Source organism: Bos indicus, chromosome 3 (genome assembly GCF_029378745.1).
Source record: "Bos indicus isolate NIAB-ARS_2022 breed Sahiwal x Tharparkar chromosome 3, NIAB-ARS_B.indTharparkar_mat_pri_1.0, whole genome shotgun sequence".
NCBI lineage: Eukaryota > Metazoa > Chordata > Mammalia > Artiodactyla > Bovidae > Bos > Bos indicus.
The window spans coordinates 146,925-159,509 of NC_091762.1; the positions used below are offsets into that span (position 1 = coordinate 146,925).

Genomic DNA, 12,585 nt, shown 5'->3' on the forward strand with positions numbered 1-12,585 from the left:
CGCTCTCGCTCTCTCTCTCTCTCCACCCTCCGCGAGCTGCGGTGCTCTTCTCTTTGCGTCTTTGAATCAACGTGCCCTCATGCCTCAAAGATGGATTTTCCTGCTATCTTCTAAATAAAATAGAGCTGTAACACTGATTTGTCTAAGAGCTATAACATGGTTCATTCAAGACCTGAGAGCTATAACAGGGTCTGTCCAAGACCCAAGAGCTGTGACATGCCGAGAGGGCTTTAATGTCCATCACTCCAAATCTTTGTTGTGACCAGACAGAAACCGAGGAACATACACTCACCTGACATTCCCAACCTAGGGATCAAACCCAGGTCTCCCACATTGCAGGTGGATGCTTTGCCAGCTGAGCTACAAGGGAAGCCCAAGAATACTGGAATGGGGAGCCTATCCCTTCTCCCAGGGATCTTCCTGACCCAGGAATCAAACCAGGGTCTCCTGCATTGCAGGCAGATTCTTTACCAACTGAGCTATGAGGGAAGTCCACAGATACAGAGGGACAACCAGAAATTCAACAAAAATTAAGAATCTTTGGATTGTTACCCAATAGCTGATTTTGCTTTTGTATATTTCCACATTTTGCAAGTATTTAAAGACAAAAATATAGTGTCTAGTTCAACATTTTTAAAAGATCAGTGAGCTAGAGTGCATGATGAAATTGTTCCCCAAACTTTGGAAAAAATGCATATGCAACCAAAGTATCACAAGGGCATTATTTCATCTAATTGCCCCATTTGTGGTCTCAAGGCAATAGTTAAATAATATTCTCTAAGGTTAACCTCCTTAGGGTTTTATATATGTGACAGTTTGATGTGAGGGTTCAGCTTGTTTGGTCTCCTTTTCTCTTTGTCAAGTCTGAATATATTTTTAATACATTATAAAAGAAGTTTATTTTTCTGAAATATTAATTGCAATATACTCTACATTCCTGTTACTATTTTTCAGGCTTATTACTATATTAAAAAAAATTGACTTCTCAGCAGAAATTTTCCTGGAATCCATTAAACTTAGAATAGAAGCTTTATTAAATGAGCTGGTCAAATTCTACACTCAGGTGAGTTGATTTTTATTTCACTTTAAAAAGAATATAATATGTTCCTAATATGCTCCATTAATCTTTGCAGGAGGCAAACAAGCACGTGTATAAATCTAATTGCCAGGTTACCTGTTTGGTTGACTAGAAGTCTTTGATTATTTATCTTTCACCATATTTATTATTGTTCACCAGGCTACATCACAAGGAAACTTATTTTGTTTTTTTCTGGATCACAATATTTTCATTTTCTTTTTCATATCAAACTTTAATAATAAATAAGAACTATAAGTTGTCATTTGTGCTTATATGGATTGTATCCTGGAATGATGCTCTAAGAAACAAATTGAGGCTGAGATTTTATAATTTTATAGTTTTTTAAATGCCTGTTACAGGACTGAGTACATAGTAGGTCTGCAATGGGAAAATTATTCCAGGGTAATTGCATAGAAAAGAAGATAAATACTATGCACAGCACCTGTACTCACAGCTGAGCATGGCTGACACTTCTTGGGCTACACGGGTGATTGGGAACATTGGCCCCAGCCTGTTGACAAGTACAGAGTGTGGGAGGTGGAGGGAAAACCTACAAGTACAGAGTGTGGGAGGTGGAGGGAAGGAGTGTGGGGAAGAAGGAACAAGTGTGCATCAGAAATTGCATTCATCTTTGGTGAAGATTTCTCTTTCAACCCTGGACTATTCAAACTTTGTTACCATAGACATAAGGAACAAATCCTGACTTTTTGAAAAAGTGTTTTCAGTTAGAGAATATGCACTCTGTGATTTGTATGTTAAATTGAAACATACTTTCAGGGAATTAATCACATGTTTAGGAAGGTAAAGGAATAACTGAAGGAAAAGAGTGGGGGAATATGTGAATGACATAGTTATACATGTACAGGAAATCTTGAAGTGGTATATGTGTTCTTGGAATATAAAGTTATAAAACCTGAGTGAAAACAACAGAGTGTTTAATTTCAACTCCTAATGAGATATAGAATTTTTAGAGAATTCTATGTGGAATGGACTTCCCTTTATACTGAGTACCATTTCAGGTTTTGGTAAGAATTTAGGAAGTAGCTTTGAAAAGAATGCATTTTAATGTCAGAAAAAGACAGCAGAGGTATTTTGGAGGAAAAGAGGCTAATTAAAAATAATAATAATAATTCAATGCACTCTTTTTCCCCATAAGTATTCTCTTTCTAGGCCTAGGTCAGGAAGATCCCCTGGCGTGACAACCCATCCAGTGTTCCTGCCCAGAGAATCTCATGGACAGAGGAACCTGGCAAGCTACAGTCCATGGAGTCACAAAAACATCCAACAATACTGAGGGAATAACATTACATTTCATTCAAATTTTGCTTCAGATTTCTCTGAATCAACTTTTGTATTTTGTCCACAGGAACCAAGAAAACCAGAGTGCTGAAGTCACTTTCATTCTCTTGGGCTTCTCAGAATATCCTGAATTCCAGATACCCCTTGTCCTGTTATTCTTCACCATCTACTCCATCACTGTGTTGGAGAAACTGGGCATGATCTGAATTATCAAGATAAATCCCTACTCCACACCCCTATGTCCTACTTCCTCAGACATTTGTCCTTTGTTGATCTCTGTTACTCAACAGTAATTACACCCAAGCTACTAGAAAACTTGATTGTGGAAGACAGAACCATCTCCTTCATAGGATGCATCATGCAATTCTTCTTTGCCTGAATATTTGTGGTGACAGAGACATTCCTGTTGGCAGTGATGGCATATGACTGATTTGTGGCCATTTGTAACCCTCTTCTCTATACAGTTGTCATGTCCCAGAAGCTTTGTTCCTTATTGGTGGGTGCATTATACTCTTGGGGTACAGTCTGTTCCCTGACTCTTACCCACTTTTTATCTAAATTGTCCTTTAGAGGAAATAATATCATAAATAACTTTGTCTGTGAGCATGTGGCCATTGTTGCTATTTCCTGCTCTGACCCCTGCATTAACCAGCAGATCATTTTAGTCTCTGCCACGTTTAATGAAGTAAGCAGCCTGATGATTATTCTCACTTCCTATGTTTTCATTTCTATCACTGTCCTGAAGATGCCTTCAACTGGGGGGCGCCACAAAGCCTTCTCCCCCTGTGCCTCCCACCTGACCACCATTACCGTCTTCCACGGGACCATCCTTTTCCTTTACTGTGTTCCTAACTCCAGAAGTTCATGGCTCATGGTCAAGGTGGCCTCTGTCTTTTACACAGTGGTCACCCCCATGCTGAACCCAGTGATCTACAGCCTCAGGAACAAAGACGTGAAAGAGACTGCTAGGAAGCTAGTCAATACCAAATTATTATGTCAATGAATGTAAAATGGCTTGAGTTTGCTTTTTCATTTACAAGAGCACTGCAGAGAACTGTCCAAGTTTTGTAGCATTTTTAATAGCATTTCAAATTCCAATTTTTAGGAAGGCAAACAGTGCACACATTTAACGAAATTCCCTTGTTGGTACATCGTTCAACCACTTTAGTAAACTGTAGAGACTTAGCAATAAAATAATAAATAACACCTAATTAAAGCCTGAACTATTTAAGTCTCTAGATAAAGTGTTTGTCATGTAAAGATTTCTGAGTAAAGACGCATTACCATTTGGCCGTTCAGGTGAGTCTTCTTTTTTTCTTTTCTTTAAGTCATTATAAGTCATCAAAGAATGGATTTGAGTTGTCACGAAAGTTTATAGTTAACCATGAGGGAGTTACACGAGTTGAATCTCAGTAACTAAGAGTTATTCAACACTAAGACACTAAAGTTAAAAGACATGCCTGTGCTTAGTTACTCAGTCATGTCCAACTCTTTACAATTCTATGGGCTTTAGCCTGCCAGGCTCCTGTGCCCATGGCAAGAATACTGGAGTGGGTAGTCATTCTCTTCTCCAGGGGATCTGCATGACCAGTAATCAAACCTACGTCTCCTGCATTGCAGGCAGATTCTTTACCATCTAAAGTACCAGGGACGGAGAAGGCGATGGCACCCCACTCCAGTACTTTTGTCTGGAAAATCCATGGGCGGAGAAGCCTGGTAGGCTGCAGTCCATGGGGTCGCTAAGAGTTGGACACAACTGAGTGACTTCACTTTCACTTTCATTCATTGGAGAAGGAAATGGCAACCCACTCCAGTGTTCTTGCCTGGAGAATCCCAGGGACAGGGAAGCCTGGTGGGCTGCTGTCTATGGGGTTGCACAGAGTCGGACACGACTAAAGCAACTTAGCAGCAGTAGCAGCAGCAGCAAGGTACCAGGGAAGCCTGAATTTAAAGGATATGTTTATTTAACACCATATAGGAAGAATTGGTACATTATAAGTGCAAAGTAGTCATGTCTCTGCCCCCCACGAAGTCCTGAATATGATTTGGTAAAATTCTACTTGTTAATATAAAATTTATTTGTTCTTTGTACATAAATCATCAAAATAAAATTAAGAAATACACACTTCAGAAATAGTTCCAGCTAAATCTAAAATAGTCTTTCATATCAGTCAGTCAAATTACATATAAAATAGCTATTGATGTACAATGATAACAGAGAATTTCATTGGTAAGTAAAATTAATGGTGGATTGAATGGGGGCCCTGCTAATATCAATTAGAGCATCTGGGTTAACCTGATTTAATTTTACCCAACTAACAAACTCATGTACTTCCCTGGTGGCTCAGATGATAAAGAATCTGCTTGCAATGCAGGAGACCTTGGTTCTATCCCTGGGTGGGGAAGATTCCCTGGAGAAAGGGAGGGCAACCCACTCCAGTATCCTTGCCTGGAGAATCCCATGACAGAGGAGCCTGGCGGGCTTCAGTCCATGGAGTTACAAAGATTCAGACACGACTGAGCAACTAACACACTTCACAGTAAACTCACATCCAGTTTATACAGTGAATTCTATTTGACATATGCTGTGGTGCTTCCCAGGTGGTAGTAAAGAACATGCCTACCAATGCAGGAGACATAGGAGAAATGGGTTCAGTCCCTGAGTTGGGAAGATCCTCTGGAGAAGGAAATGGCAACCCACTCCAGTACTCTTGCCTAGAAAATTCCATGGATGGAGGAGCCTGGTGGGCTACAGTCCATGGGGTCACAAAGAGTCAGACACGACTGAGAGACTTCACTACTTCAATAACTAAATACGTTGAGAATATTTTCACATGCTTGTTGGACATTTGTAAATTTTGTGTTGTATCTAATTTGACTTTTTGTCTTCATTGTTTCTTTTCTGTACCTTTCCTTTCACTTTATTGATAATGTTTTTAATATACAAATATTTTAAATTTTGAGGAAGTTCAATCTAGCAATTTATTTATTTATTTATTGTCACATGTTTTTATTTCCCTACCTAAGAATCTACTGCCAAATTCAAGGCCGTGAAATTGAAGGCCTGTGTTTTTCTTGTAAGAGTTTTATAGTTTATGCTCTTTCATTCAGGACCTTGTTCACTTTCTGAGTTAATTGTTGTATATAATATGAGGCAAGTGTCCAATCCCATAATTTTACTTGTGAACACCCAGTTGTCCTGGCATCACTTATTTGAAGAAGAATCTATTCTTTCTCCAATGAATATTAAGAGAATCATAACCTCAGAAGCACCATGATGATGGTGAGGTACAAGTTGAGAGAAATCAGAGCCCGTATAGGGCACAGCTACCCAGTCAAAATGTATTTTGAATCTTTCACTAGTGAGAAATAAGCTTGTTGTTATTGTTGTTCAGTCACTAAGTTGTGCCCGAGTCTTTGCCACCCCATGGACTGCAGCACGCCAGGCTTCCCTGCCCTTCACTGTCTCCTGGAGTTTGCTCACACTCATGTCCATTTAGTCAGTGATGCCATCTGACCATAATCTTCTGCTGCCCTCTTCTCCACTAGCCTTCAATCATTCTCAGCATCAGGGTCTTTTCCAGTGAATCAGCTCGTCATGCCAGGCAGCCAAAGCACTGGACCTTCAGCTCAGCAACAATCCTTCCAATGAATATTCAGGGTTGATTTCCTTCAGGAGTGACTGGCGGGATCTTGCTGTCCGAAAGACTCTCAGGAGTCTTCCCAGCACCACGATTTGAAAGGAAAATTCTTTGGCATTTTGTCTTCTTTATGATCCAACTCTAACATCCATACCTGGCTACTGGAAGAACCATAGCTTTGACTATATGGACTTTTGTTGGCCAAGTGATGTCTCTGGTTTTGAATATGCTGCCTAGTTTTGTCATAACTTTCTTTCCATGGACCAAGTGCATTTTAATTTCATGGGTGTTGAGTTTTAAGCCAACTTTTTCACTCTCCTCTTTCACCTTCATCAAGAGGCTTTTTAGTTCCTCTTCACTTTCTGCCATAAGGGTGGTGTCATCTGCATATCTGAGGTGATTGATATTTCTCCCTGCAATCTTGATTCCAGCTTGTGCTTCTTCCAGCCCAGTGTTTCTCAGGATGTACTCTGCATAGAAGTTAAATAAGCAGGGTGACAGTAACAGCCTTGACATACTCCTTTTCCTATTTGGAACCAGTCTGTTTTTCCATGTCCAGTTCTAACTCTTGCTTCCTGACCTATATACAAGTTTCTCAAGAGGCAGGTCAAGTGGTCTGGTATTCCCATCTCTTTCAGAATTTTCCACAGTTTATTGTGATCCACACAGTCAAAGGCTTTGGCATAGTCAATAAAGCAGAAATAGATGTTTTTCTGGAACTCTCTTGATTTTTCGATGATCCAGTGGATATTGGCAATTTGGTCTTTGGTTCCTCTGCCTTTTCTAAAACCAGCTTGAACATTTGGAAGTTCACGGTTCATGTATTGCTGAAGCCTGGCTTGGAGAATTTTGAGCATTACTTTACTAGTGTGTGAGATGAGTGCAATTGTGTGGTAGTTTGAGCATTCTTTGGCATTGCCTTTCTTTGGGATTGGAATAAAAACTGACCTTCTCCAGCCCTGTGGCCACTGCTGAGTTTTCCAAATGTGCTGGAATATTGAGTGCAGCACTTTCACAGCATCATCTTTCAGCATTTGAAATAGCTCAACTGGAATTCCATCACCTCCACTAGCTTTATTCATAGTGATGCTTTCTAAGGCCCACTGGACTTCACATTCCAGGATGTCTGGCTCTAGGTCAGTGATTACACCATCGTGATTATCTGGGTCATGAAGATCTTTTTTGTACAGTTCTTCTGTGTATTCTTGCCATCTCTTCTTAATATCTTCTGCTTCTGTTAGGTCCATACCATTTCTGTCCTTTATCAAGGACATATCTTTGCATGAAATATTCCCTTGGTATCTCTAATTTTCTTGAAGAGATCTCTAGTCTTTCCCATTCTGTTGTTTTCCTCTGTTTCTTTGCATTGATCGCTGAGGAAGGCTTTCTTATCTCTTCTTGCTGTTCTTTGGAACTCTGCATTCAGATGCTTATATCTTTCCTTTTCTCCTTTGCTTTTCACTTCTCTTTTTTTCACAACTATTTGTAAGGCCTCCCCAAATAGCCATTTTGCATTTTTGCATTTCTTTTCCATGGGAATGGTCTTGATCCCTGTCTCCTGTGCAATGTCACGAACCTCTGTCCATAGTTCATCAGGCACTCTATCTACCAGATCTAGGCCCTTAAATCTAGTTCTCACTTCCACTGTATATCATAAGGGATTTGATTTAGGTCATACCTGAATTGTCTAGTGGTTTTCCTACTTTCTTCAATTTAAGTCTGAATTTGGCAATAAGGAGTTCATGATCTGAGCCACAATCAGCTCCTGGTCTTGTTTTTGTTGACTGTACAGAGCTTCTCCATCTTTCACTGCAAAGAATATAATCAATCTGATCTTGATGTTGACCATCTGGTGATGTCCATGTGTAGAGTCTTTGCTTGTTGGAAGAGGGTGTTTGCTACGACCAGTACATTTTCTTGGCAAAACTCTTTGCCCTGCTTCATTCCGTATTCCAAGGCCAAATTTGCCTGTTATCCCAGGTGTTTCTTGATTTCCTACTTTTGCATTCCAGTCCCCTATAGTGAAAAGGACATCTTTTTTGTGTGTTAGTTCTAAAAGGTCTTGTAGGTCTTCATAGAACCGTTCAACTTCAGCTTCTTCAGCGTTACTGGTTGAGGCATAGACTTGGATTACTGTGATATTGAATTTTTTTTTCAGTATGAAAAATAAGAGACAAGAACTCCTGAAATGGTACTCAGTTCAATGAAGCCAAAAACAAGGAATAATGCCAACTCATTGACCTATATATCAGAGCAGGAAAGGAGGAAAAGTGGAGGTAAATCATAGAAGAAATGGTTAATCTCCTTTGACCCATAGAAACATAAGCAGAATGCTAATGTCGTGTGTATCAGTGCATCTGCCATCCCCACCAGGTAAACCCCAGCCATGAGCAGGGGGCACACCCCACTGGACATGCTGACCACATAGAGCAAGGGGCTGCTGATGGCCTTGTACTGGTCATAGACCATATTGCTAGCAGGAGACACTCAGAATCTGCAAAGATACAGAACACCAAGAATTGCAGAGCACAGCCATGGAGAGAGATTGACTTGTTCTTGGCAAATAGGCCCACCAGCATCTTAGGGCTGATGGCTGTCGAATAGCAGAGGTCACAGAAGGAGAGGTGGCTGAGGAAAAAGCACATGGGTGTGTGCAGCTGGGGATCCATCCTAATCAGGGTTATCATTCCAAGGTTTCAGAAGACTGATGGGATAAACAAGGAGAAACATGGTAAATAGGATCGCTTGGTTCTCAGTGTTCTCAGTAATTCCCAAGAAAATGAATTCAGTCATGGAGGAGTAATTGTCTCTGTTCATCCTTCTTTGTTCTTGTCTGTAGTCTTAGAAAAATATTTTAAAAATAAATAACAAAGAAACATGGATAGGTAACACTTCAGCACATCTTCAAAATATCATAAAGCAGAACACATTTCTTTCTATAACTGTGTTTTTGTGTTCAGAAAAGCATCCAGTCATGTGCCCACTCTTTAAAGAGGCAAAGCTATCTATTGGGGCTTCTCTGTTGGTTCAGACAATAAAGAATCTGCCTGCAACATGGGAGACCCAGGTTTGATCCCAAAGTCTGGAAGATCTCTTGGAGAAGGGAATCACTACTCACTCTAGTATTCTTGCCTGAAGAATTCCATGGACAGAGGAGCCTGATGGGCTACAGTCCTTGGGGTCACAAAGAGTCCAGCATGACTGAGTGACTAACACTTCTTCAGCTATTTATTACCCAATAACAAAAATCACCTAGAATAGACTGCTGAGAAACTGAACTGTCATTTATGAGGCATGTTAATCCTACAAGGTTATGTCGAAGTCTGACTTTTTTTATCTCAATGGATGCATTTGAATTAATTTACCTCTCTTTTCCTCTTCAAAATAATATGAACAAGACTCTAATGTATTAGAGATGTTGAGCTGTAGACAGGGTTAAGGATTCTCTACACCTGAAAGTATTTACATGGAAACAAAATGGGATTACAGCTTTAATGCTTCTCACTACATGATTGTTTTAAGAATATGTATTAATTCCTGAAATAATGACCATGTCACTGACTAATAATAATGATCACTATTTTGTTACTGGTTTTATGTTGTGTTTAATAGTTAGTGAGACATGTAAGTATTATCAACCTTTATTCCTAGTAATTTGTTATTGATTTGTCACAATACTCATTACGCCTTTGCAGAGATAGTTGTCAAAAATCAAGTCGCTTGATGAGTGAAAGAAAAGGTCTAAAAGGAATTGAAAACAATAGAACACATTTACATCTGTTTGAATTTTAAATGGGCTCTAATATTATAAAATGGAAATGAGATGAGAGACAATAAGTTCTTCTGAGAGACACATACCCTCTCTTATGTATGTGTCTTTGTGTGTGTGTCGTGTTTGCTATGCCTATTGTTTTTTTTTAATTGGAGTAAAATTGCTTTACAGTGTTGTGTTGGTTTCTGCCATGCAGTAAAGCAACTCAGCCACAATTATAAATATTTTACCTCCCTCTTGACTTATATATGTTTTTGATGTATATGAGAATAGAATGCATTTAATGAACTTCTTCCTTAAGCCTAAATATGACATTTTTTCACATGAGAATTAATTTGCAAGTTTTTATTTTTACTGTAGTAGTTGTATTATTTTTTAAACAAAATGAAACAAACCTTCAATTCATGTATACAATTATCCAATGAAAAAGGAGTAAAAGATTTTTGTGAGCCAACAAGAAAATAAAATCATTAAGAAGTTATACTGTGGTTATTAACAAGTTCAGGAAGATAGTTCCCAATCAGAGAAATCAATATCGTTTCTGGCAAATAAATGCAGAGTTAATTTAATTGAGTAAGTAGGCATAAACGTTTCACTTACAAATACATTTTTTCTTTCTCAAAAAGTTATTTCCTCTTATATTCTTTAAGATAGGACCTGGAAACCTACCTGAAATGAGCAGGTCTTGGGTAGCTAAATGATAATAAGCAGATGGTCTTTTATTTTACCGGGTATATGGAGACTTAAATCCCTGAGTTACTGCCCCTAGGTTTTGATGTTAGCACACATTTCATTAATTATGTTTCTGCTTCTGTGTATTCAGAAACAACTTTGCAAAGGCTGAGTTTTGAAGCTTCACTATTGCTGCCAAATTGATCTATGGTAGAAGAAAGTAGAAATTTGTTTGTATGGAGTGCTTTGCAGTTACCCTGAAACTATCTCCTCCTTGCCCAGTCAAAGAGGAAACCTAATGAAACTCAAAAAGATCCTCCCTCCATCATTTTCAGCTCCTTTGGATTGGTCATTGTGTCTTTGAAACAGTCTCCTTCACTACATTATTTAGGAATATTGCTACATTTTAACCATATTTTCTTTTTTTATTGAAATATGAGACATACACCATAAAATTGATCTTTCTTACGTAAGTATGCAGTTCTTGTTTTTATTGTTTTTTTTATTATGCTTTCAAGATTGTACAATTATCTCCAGTATCTAAATCCAGAACATTTTCATCACTTCAATAAGAAGCCCTCACCTGCTACCTGTCAGTTCTCCTTCCTTAGCCCTTAGCAACCACTAATTCTATGTGGTTTCCTATTATGGATGTCTCATACAAACAGAATCATGTGGTACCTTTTTTTTCTAATATGTTTTGTTCATTTGTTTATTTTATTTTCCTTTCAGCCTTGTTTCCTCGAAGATAATGTTTTCAAGTTGCACCCATGTTGCTCCACTTATCAGTATTTTGTTTCATCATTTTGGGACAATAATATTTCATTTTAAAGATACAATACACTTTGTAGATCCCCTCTTCAGTTAAGTGACTATCAGGTTTTTTCTACTTTTTATCTATTATAAATAATGATGCTATAACATTAGTAACAATGCTACCTTTCAAGGTAGCTTTCATCACCACACATTGTCTTATTCTCATCCTACCACATTTTTTACAGGCATTTCATTGACTTTATGATTCCCTCACATTTCCTAAATAATGTACTTTTTTTCTTTCTGAATTATATTTTATTTATATAAGAATATTCATATTACATTTAAGACCTCAGGAATAAAATCAATGATTTTTTTTTCATTTCCTGAAATTTCTAGTGCAAGAATTTGAAAAGGCAATACTATCTAAATATTTATTTACTACTAAGTATAGTACTAATACTTCTGTCTATTAAGGTGAAGGCAGAGGAACAAAAAATAAGAAGGTAACTGTGTTCAGAATTTTCTACTGATAAAGTTCATATATGCAAAGATGACTCATTTAAAATTTTTTACATGAATGATTTTTCAAAATAAATAGAGTTCATAATTTTTATTAAAAGTTATTTGTTTGCTACTATCCACATTCATTCTATGAGACAGAAGTCTCAATATTACATCCTCCCAAATTCTCCCTTTTAGACAGCAACAGAACTCTTTCAGTCAGTCATTTCAGTCACTCAATCATGTCTGACTCTATGCTACCCCATGGACTGCAGCATGCCAAGCTACCCTGTCCATCACCAACTCCGGGAGTTTACTCAAACTCATGTCCATTGAGTCAGTGACTTTGGTGCCCAAGAAAATAAAGCCTGTCACTGTTTCCATTGATTCCCCATCTATTTGCCATAAAGTGATGGGACCGGATGATGTCATCTACTCAATGGACATGAGTTTGAGTAAGCTTTGGGAGTTTGAGATGGGCAGGGAAGCCTGGCATCATGCAGTCCATGGGGCTACAACAAGTCAGACATGACTAAGCATCTGAACTGAACTGAACTGACTTGGTGATGCCATCCAACCATCTCATTCTCTGTCATCCCCTTCTCCTCTGGCTTTCAATCATTCCCAGCATCAGCGTCTTTTCCAATGACAATCATAGTCACTGGACACTCATTTTCCAATGAGTCATAGTCCTGGTATCTTTGGAAGTAGCCCAATCATACCAGATAAGAATATTTTAGAGCAAATTTTGAGTATAAAGTCGCTTGGGCTGCAATGAGAGCAAAGCAGTCAATCCTAAAGGAAATCACTCCTGAATATTCATCGGAAGGACTGATGCTGAAGATGAAACTCCAATACTTTGG

General features: G+C 38.5%; 1 pseudogene; it reads left to right on the forward strand.

Moving 5' to 3' along the window:
• Window positions 1-872: 872 nt before the first annotated feature.
• LOC139180402 (olfactory receptor 5D18-like) lies at window positions 873-12,039 on the forward strand (annotated as a pseudogene).
• The last annotated feature ends 546 nt before the right edge of the window (window positions 12,040-12,585 follow it).